Source organism: Tenrec ecaudatus, chromosome 4 (genome assembly GCF_050624435.1).
Source record: "Tenrec ecaudatus isolate mTenEca1 chromosome 4, mTenEca1.hap1, whole genome shotgun sequence".
Taxonomy (NCBI): Eukaryota; Metazoa; Chordata; class Mammalia; order Afrosoricida; family Tenrecidae; genus Tenrec; species Tenrec ecaudatus.
In genome coordinates this window covers 112,868,928-112,878,453 of record NC_134533.1, presented here as the reverse complement: position 1 = coordinate 112,878,453, position 9,526 = coordinate 112,868,928, and the positions used below count along the sequence as shown (strand labels likewise).

General features: G+C 39.0%; 1 pseudogene; it reads left to right on the top strand.

Annotated features, from left to right (window-relative positions):
* Window positions 1-441: 441 nt before the first annotated feature.
* Window positions 442-9,150, top strand: LOC142445999 (NXPE family member 4-like; annotated as a pseudogene).
* The last annotated feature ends 376 nt before the right edge of the window (window positions 9,151-9,526 follow it).

The window sequence follows — 9,526 nt, the reverse complement described above, 5'->3', positions numbered from 1 at the left end:
ATACTGACCTTTGTATCACTATAAAATGTTATATTTATTTCTGTAATATACTTTTTCTTTAATGAACAGAAACTTATTTTCCCACAGTTTAGGAGGATAGACATCTGAATTCAGAATGTAGCTATAGAGCAAAATCCTTATTCCTTGACTCCTTGTTGATCTTTACCTAGCACGGTCTTTCTTCCCCCATCTCTGCTTTTCAACTGCTGTACTCTCTATCTCTGTGTGTCACTCTCTTTCTGTCTCTGTCTCTCTCTCTTTCTCCCTATCTATCTCTATCTATTTCCATTCTTCCATTGTTCCACCAACATTCCTGAACTTTGTTCGTAGGTGAATGTTGCCCTTTCGATTTCAGTTGGTCAGTTTGTTAGGTGTGCATACTGCAATAGTGTCATTGTTCACCTTATAGACTCTGTTTATTGTTTGGCTGAAAATTGAACCATGGAGGTAAGTTCATTTCCAGAGCTGAAATATGAATAAGGGTTATAATCTCAGGAGTCCCATCAGTCTCTATCAGAACAATAAGCTTTGTCTTTTTTTTTTAAATGATTTTGAGCTTTTTTCCTGTTTTTCTTCCACTTTATCAGTACCTTCTAATGTGGTCCTGTAAGACCAATTGTTAGTGGTAGCTGGGCATAATCTAGTTCTTCCGGTCTCAGGGTCTAGGGTTTTTGTTACTCTTATGTGGACAGAAAGAGATCAATACTTGCACCTTAACTGGCCACTCATGAACTTAAATAACCCGAGTCCTTTTTATTTGTCTACCATATGTATCCCTGGATTTAGTCTGTCCCCTGCCATACTATCTGGACCTCACCCCACGAATGTTTGTATATAGTAGCTTTTTCCCTATGCCCCTTTTGCATTTTTTTAAAGCTTACCTCAGTGGACTGATGTTGTATTTGTCCTTTTGTGCTTGGCTTACTTCGCTTAGCATACTTTCCTCCAGTTCTTCCCATGCGGTGATGTGCTTCATGCATTCATCACTGCTTTTTAGCGATGTGTAGTACTCCGTTGTATGTATATACCACAGTTTTTAAATCCATGCATCTGTTGATGGAAATTTGGGTGTTTCCAACTCCTTGCAATTGTGAACTGTGCCACGATAAACTTTGGAGGACAGATGACTGGCCATGGTTTGTTTCTTGCCTCTTCTGTGTATATGTCCAGTAGGGGGATTGCTGGGTCATATGGTAGCTCAATTTCCATCTGTTTCAGATATCTCTAAATCCATTTCTACAGTGGTTGTACATACCTACAGGTCCACCAACAATGGATAAGAGTTCCTATCTCACCAAAGCCCCTCCAACACTTGTTGCTTTCTGATTTTTTTGAATTGGGCTATCTTTGAAGGTGTTAGGTGGTATCTCTTTCTTGTTTTAATTTGCATTTGTCTTTTGGCTAATGATCAGGAACAGTTTCTCATATGTTTATGGGCCATATATATGTCTGCCCTTGTGAAACTTCTGTTCAGATCCTTTGCCCACCTATTCAGTGGTCAATTAGGGTTTTTTTTTTCTTTTAATAAGCTAGCAGAGTATTGTAGATTTTAGTTAAAAAGCCTTTGTCTGGTGTGCCATTGCTAAAGATGTCTTCACACGCTGTGGCCTCTCTTATTATTGTCTTGGTGAATCCTTTAGATGTACACAGGTGTTTTATCTTCAATATATCCCACTTGTCAATTTGTGATTCATCTGTTTTTGCGTCCTTCCCTATTTCTGATAGCCTATGTATTCCCTATGCCAAAGTTCTCAGGTTGGTCCCAATTCCCTCACTGATGGTCTTAATAATTTGGGGTTTTACCTCGAGGTCTGTGATCCACCTTGAATTTATTATTATGGGTCTTGCTTCATTTTTCTGCAGTTAGATATCCATTTATTCCAGCAAAACTTGTTGAAGAGGGCATCTGCTTCCCATTGGATATATTTTGGGCCCTTATCGAAGATCAGTTGTCTGTATGTGGATAATTTTATTTCTGGGCTTTTGGTTCAAATTAAAATATTTTATGAAACTTTGTAATTCTCAAATATTAGTATAAAAATAACACTTAATATGTGCCAGTTACTCTTCAAAATGCACTTCATGTTAGATCATTAATTCTCACATATGAGGAATTTATTTTTCAGACATTCCTCATAAATTCTGACCCAATTAAGTCTTCTCTTCCAAGTTGCCAAAATTAAAACCAAAATAAGCAAACTCACTGCTATCTATGCTATGTCCACTTATAGTGACCCTATAGGAGAGTATAGAACTACTCCTATGAATGTCTAGGCTTGTAACTCTTTACAATAGTAGAAAGGCCTATCTTTCTACTGAAGAGCTGGCTGGTGGTTTCAAACTGCTGACCTTTATATGTAACTATGACACTAGGGCTCCTAGTTCCCAGGATAGATAAGATTTATTTTTATGAGCCCAGGATTTAGATGATTAAATTTATTCACATAGAAACTAAGACACTCGACCAGGACATATTTGTAGGCAGTAGCACAGCCAGATTTCAAGTTCAGGAAAATATTTCTAGAATTGAGCTATCCAGTGCTATGATCATGCAGTAAGTTTGGAATTCCCATACATTGATGGATTGGGTGCAATTTGTTTCTGGAAACAATTTCACAACTTATGTCAAGGCCTTTATTAATATTCACCCATTTTACCAATAATTCTATTTTTTGACATTCTATAGAAATAACATGAATTGCTAAAAAAAATGGTTTTTCAGAGAGCTATAAGAAAGTTCAAAATGCTGGGAAAGCTAAACTATCAAGCTACCCCCAGAGGTAGGAATATTATGTGACTCTTCAAAATGAGAGGAACCATTTTAATGATGCCATTTTTTTAAAATCTAAATTTTATTGTAAATATTCAATTTGCTCACAGTCCTGTGTAAAATGAGGGAAATTACACTGAGGGAAATTACCAAAAATGTGTACAGTAATTATCATTGTTTGACATGATCATATGTGATTTTTCTTCCTACAAAGTTTTAGTGTTATTAGTTTTTAATAAAAAAACAGTTTTATTTATAAATAAATAAATATTTTTATAAACCTATGTTTCTTCTATATTCTACAAGAACAGAAACAATCTGAAAAATGCTTTAAAAACCTAATATAATGTTTATACAAAAGGTTAAAATATAGATATTTCATATTTAAAAGGTAAAGAAGTTCCATGAATTTTAAATAGTTTCTCAAGATTTGTTTTCAATTACTGAATTTTACTTTTAAGATGAAAAAGAACAATAAGCATTGACTCTCTGCTAGGCAATAAAAACGAATTTTCTCATTTGATCTTCTCAAATGCCCAATAAAGTAGATTTTATCATCTCACGTTAAAGAAAATTATTTTAGGATTTGGGGGAGATTAAGTGACTTATCTAAAACAAATGAACCTGTTAGACGTGGAGTTAGACCACAAGAGGTTCTAAGGAAATTTTTTTCATGACATATACATGATTATAAAATTGCAGCATTTTATTTTTTGATCTCTTCATTATTCAATAAAAGATTGAAGATGGATAATCCGCCCAAAATAAGTATATTGAATAGGGAAATTTTCTGTATTCTCTATCGCATTCCTTATTATTTCAGTTTGGTACTGCGGTTACATGCTCATTTCCCTCAATCACTAGAATTTCGTCACAAATTACCCATGCCCTGAGGCGCCACTGAGACCACTGGTTCCCCCAACAGAGACTGACCTAAGAATAAAGGAAATCATGAAGAAACTACACCAGCTGATCTCCCCCCACACCCCAGAACATCACTATGGTACTTCAATATTCTTCACCAGCACCAAAATTCAAATGCATCGATTCTTCTTTGATCTTCCTTATTCATTGTCCAAGTTCCACATGCATAGGAAGCAACCGAAAATACCATGGTTTGGGAAAAGTGCACCATAGTCGTCAAAGTTAACATCCTTACTCTTCAACAGTTTAAAGAGATCTTGTGCCGCACACCACACAGTCACCGTTCTCAACCCTCGAGACACCTACTGCGCAGGGGAGCACCTAGACCTGCTGCTGGAAGCGAGGGACCACCTGGGGCGCAGGAAGGAGTATGGTGGGGATTTCCTGAGGGTCAGGATATCTTCCCTCGCCCTGAGGGCAGGGGCTTCAGGAGAGGTGACTGACTTCCACAATGGCAGCTACCTGATTAGCTTCACTCTCTTCTGGGAGGGCCCGGTGTCTCTGTCCCTGCTGCTTATCCACCCCAGCGAAGGGGTGTCCGCTCTCTGGAGGGCAAGGAGCCAAGGCTACAACAAAATGAATTTCACAGCCCAGTTTTCCCCTGGCACCTAGCATGCCCACATTGAGTGTGGCCTAGTTTTAGATTCAAGTGTTGAACTGTGCCAGTACCTGGATCCTCAAGACCAAGAAGCCTTCTACTACGCTCGCCCACATGCACTCCAAGAACATGGGAGGTTCTTATCTTAGTGAAGAAGAAAGATGCCTCTTTGAAATGTAAGTTCTTATTTCTACAGACTACTTGGTCAAATATGATATGGCCAAGTGAAAGTCCTGTGGCTATATCAGTGTTGTTAGGTGCGGTCAATTTGATACTGACTCATGATGGCCCTATGTCCAATGGAAGGAAACATTGTCTTGTCGTGCGCCATCCTCACCCAGTGGTTATGATTGAGTTCGTCATTGCAACCACTGTGGCAGTTTATCTCAATGAGCAGCTTCCTCTTTTACCCTGCCCTCCTACTGGACCAAGCATGACATCCTTTTCCAGGGACTGCTCCCTGCTGAAAACATGTCCAAAATACCTGAGACAAAGGAAAGTCTCACCCTCCTCCCTTCTAAGGAGCATTCGGGTTGGATTTTCCCAGCACGGATTTGTTTGTTCTTTTGATGGCCCATAGTACTTCAATATTCTTCACCAGCACCAGAATTCAAATGCATCGATTCTCCTTGAATCTTCCCTATTCATTGTCCAACTTCCACATGCATATGAAAATACCATGGCTTGGGTAAGGGGCGCCTGAGTCTTCAAAGTAACGTCCTTACTCTTCAACATTTTTAAAAGGCTTTGTGCTGCAGATTCACCCGAGGTAATGCGTCCTTTAATTGATTGTTGCCTCCGTGACTATTGATTGTGAAACCAAGCAAGATGAAGTCCTTGGCAACTTTTTTTTTTTCTCCATTTTTTCTTAATGTTACCGATTGGTCCAGACATGAGGATTTTTTGCGTGTGTTTTTATTACATTGAGTTGTAGTTATATTGAGGACTTTAATCCTTGATCTTCATCAGCAAGTGTTTCAGGACTTCCCCACTTTCAGCAAGCAAGGTTGGGTCATCTGTATATTGCAGCCTGTGAACAAACCTTCCTTCACTGTTGATGCCAGGTACTTCTTATATGGTCCAGCTTCTCAGATTATTTGCTCAGCATACAGAGGGAGTACATATGGTGAAAGGATTCAACCCGTGGTAGGACTCAAATAGTTTAGCAACCGGTCCACTGCCCTAATCATTGAGAAACAGAAATAAGAATTAAAAGAGGGTGCGAACAGATGGCTAGACATTCTTTCTGGAAAAGCTCCTCATGCTTGGTAAAGTGGAAGATGCAGGGGAAAATAGGAGCCCCTCTAAAAGATGGGTCAACACAGTGGCTGCAACAATGGGCTCAAAACATAAAAATGATGGTGGATAGTGCAGGACTCGGCCCTGGTTCCTTCTGTCGGATATTGGGTCAGTGTGAGTAGGGCCGACTTGACACCGAATGACAACAATATATTCTTTCTGCTTCTCAAGAAATGACCTGGCACACCAACTGGATGTCTGTATCCCATGTACTAATAAGCTAAGAAATTGCATTTTACAAACTGCTCTGAATCTGTGGACAGAGTGATTAACTTACCACCAAGAAATAACTAAAGCTGTCAGGTCTCGCGTCTCCTGTATCTGGGGCTCCCTGCAGACTCATTTCCTATTTGTCTCTCTAAGGCCAAACGTGGGGTAGAGATTATGGAAAGCTTCAAGACCATTCATGTCTCCAACTGTGACAGTATTTCCCCTGTGCCTGGTAAGCAGCCCTTACTCCTGTTGTCATTGTCGATAGCTGTTATCATGTTGGCCTCCAGCTCCTGGTGAGTCCATACGCAAGGGGATCAGACCACTGCCCTCTGTGCTGAGTATTCAAGCTCTTGAAAAAGGCTTCCCTCTTTGTGATGAATTTGTTCGCTATTATTAGTTCTGTAGGTACCTTGACAATCTAGCTTGTCTGATGTAGGCCAAGATACTAGTTATCTAAGTGAGTGAACAAATGTAACCTCTAGTCTGCCATAAACCTGCTTCTGAAACTGTATCTCTCGCTATCAAGCTGCTGATGAAACCTGCCCAGCAGTTCAAAACCACTCTTCGTTTTTGCTGGGTTTGTTTGTTTGTTTGTTTTTCCTGTCAGGTACCAGAAATTTACATTTTTATCTTATGTTTTAGAAATTTACTTATTTTCAGTGGCCATAGGTATAATCCGTGTTCTCTGACAATGATGAAAGAACTACATTGTGGAGTATGGCTATCATTTCTGAGATAAACATGTATACGGTATCATTGACATTGGCTCATGTTTTCCTAGTTAAATGTACCATAAGCTCCTTCATGTACAGGCAACATTGAATAATAGAATAAGCTTTATTAAAAACAAAGATGCAGTACTCATAAGTTGATAGCTAAAGTGCATGACATCAAATCACAGGTAAGCAAGAATCCCGGCCACTTGTGTAATAATCTCGCCTACGTAGCGTCTTGCCTACATTTTGACTGAGACCTGCCTAGAGCTCAGGGCAGATTATTCAGATGCTTGGCTGCACCTCCAAGGTTTAAAGTGCTTTTCTGATTGTTACTAAAGATTCTAAACGAAATGGGCAGTTGGAATTAGGTGTGATTTTTGCTGTTTTTTCAAGCCATTTCAACACATAACAATAATTTTGCTGGTATATTTACTAATCTCTTCCATTTCTTTGACTTCTCACAGGAGTGAACTAATTAAAACTGCTCGTGTCTTTTGAAGTTCAGCATAAACAACTTACAAATCAATAATAAATTTATTCACCTTGAATTACATGAAATATATTCACCCTGAAATGCACTCATCCCTGGTGTTAGAATATTCAACTAGTTCTCTTTGTTGGGTGAATAATCAATGCTCTAAGTCACCAAAGACACTTCTCCATCCTCTCAGAGGCTCCATAAACCAAGACTGACAGGTTGGTGCCAGGCATATCTTGGGCCTCAAAGACTCTGCCTCCAGCAAGCCACCGCATCCAGTTCTCGAGCCAGACCGGCCTTGTCTTGTCTGCTTTGATTTGCGTTGTTTTTTCCCACACCAACCTAACACTGACGCTAAGTTGTCATTTGAATGTGACTTTTAAGGGATTATAACGGAATATGACAACCTATGGGATAACCTGGGCTAAAAGGATAGTGCAATAGAGTGCCCCTGACTAAGCTAGAATTGATGGTTTGATTCCCATACAAAGGCCACCAAATATTATAAAAATTTTCCCAGAATGCCGTATTTCCCTATTCTGGAAGCAGACATCTGCTCTTACCACGATCAAGAGAATGATCAGAGTTTTTTGTTTGGTTCGTTTTTTTAGCTGAAAAATAGCTATCCCTTTAAAAGGATGCATCGATAAAACTTTTCCTCTACTACAGTCCCCTTCACCCCTACTAAAAAGGTACCTAGAAAAGATAGTATGTGCTTAGTAAATGCATGTTGGTAATTCTACATTTTAGAAGATGGTGTCTTGCTGATTCTTTGGCAGAGAAAGCAGTTCCAAGGAGAGAGAAATGCAAGCTTGGCTTGACATCCTCAGCCCACAATGGGCATGTCTGGGAAGACACATGGAGTCCTGCCTCCTGTAGCTGGATTCCATCCAAATGAAAGCATGGCGGAAAGAAGAATTCATCTATCTCAGGGGAAATTTCACAATTCACCTGTGGTTGGAATACATCAAAGAGAAGATCAACAGTATATTTCAGGCTAAGCTCATTGGAATACAGTTTGATGTAGATAAATCACCTACAAACGTAAGCTATCATTATTCAGTGAGAGGGCAGATACCAGGAGGAGGAGTATGACACTGCACATTGACTAAAAGGGAGTCAGTTACTGTGCCACTGAGACACCTTGATCTTCGAGATATTACTTCATTTCTCTGTCTCGCTTTCCTCATCGGTCAACTAGGATTAATAACAGTATCTGCTGGATTTAAAGAAGATTAGATGAGGTCGTAACTATAAAATAGTTAATACATTTCAAGGCAGAGTGCCCAATTAGCAATAATAAAAAGAAAGGTGCCACAGTCCAGTCAAGCCAATGTATAAAGATCCCAAAGTACTCATCGTGAAGTTTCAATGACAGATGGAAGTAGATCACCTGCTCTTTCTTAGCCGAGTGTGTTAACTCTTTGAATTACCCAGGGACTTTCCAATAAACCATAGCTAAGTGATTTTTTTAAAGCTTTCAAAACCTTTCTTGTACTTAAACTATAATAAATCAGACCTGATCAACCTTTTTAACTTTAAAAACAAAATCTCATCTTCTATCTTCATGAATAGTCAATCCTAATCCTGTAACCCTTGTTCTCCTTTGATTTTGGGATTCCGTATCATTAGCACTGAAGTCAGTGGATCTGCACGTATCTGGAAAATTTCAACATCAACTTGCTGTGGACTTGGATGGGAATATCAACATCCAGTGGCAAAAACACAGTTACCCTTTGATTGGATCATTAACATATTCAGGCAAAGATATGGAGTACATTGCACAGGTCATTGACAGAAATGGAGGGAGAAAAATACACTCATTGTAATTTTTCTGGGTCAGCATTTCAGACCCTTTCCCATTGACATTTTTATTCGAAGAGTCCTCAACATCCGCAAAGCTGTTCAGCATCTTCTTTGGAGAAGCCCAGACACAATGGTGATCATCAAGACAGAAAACATCAGGGAGATGTACAGCGATACAGAGAGATTCGGTGACTTTCATGGCTACATTCAGTATCTTTCTCTAAAGGACATTTTCCAGGAACCTCATATTGGTATCATAAACCCATATGTTAACATTTTAATTTCTCTCACTTGCATTTTAATAGGGACTTCTCAAAATTTGACCAATAAAGAGTCATCGGCATGATAATTTCAGGTGAATGGAACAAAAATGTTATTTCAAATAATTTGGCACCATGTTCCTCCTTAATTTGGCACTGTGTTCCTAATTTGGCACCATGTCCTTCTTTAATTTAGCACTCTGAATCATGCCCTACACACTACTAATCCCTTCACTTACTCTTGCTACAGCTGGAAAATAAGAAAAACAATTTCATAGGAACATCTTAGTTATCTTTACATAGTTTCCTCTGGGGAGTGGTTAATACATTATTGATCACCTTTTGTGTTGTTGGGAAAAGGTATTCCTTATGAACAAATTATTGGTTTTGCAAAATTCTCTCATGGGACCTCCAGCTCTGTTTTTATCACCAAGTGTAGTTGTGTGGGTGGTTTAAATTCAG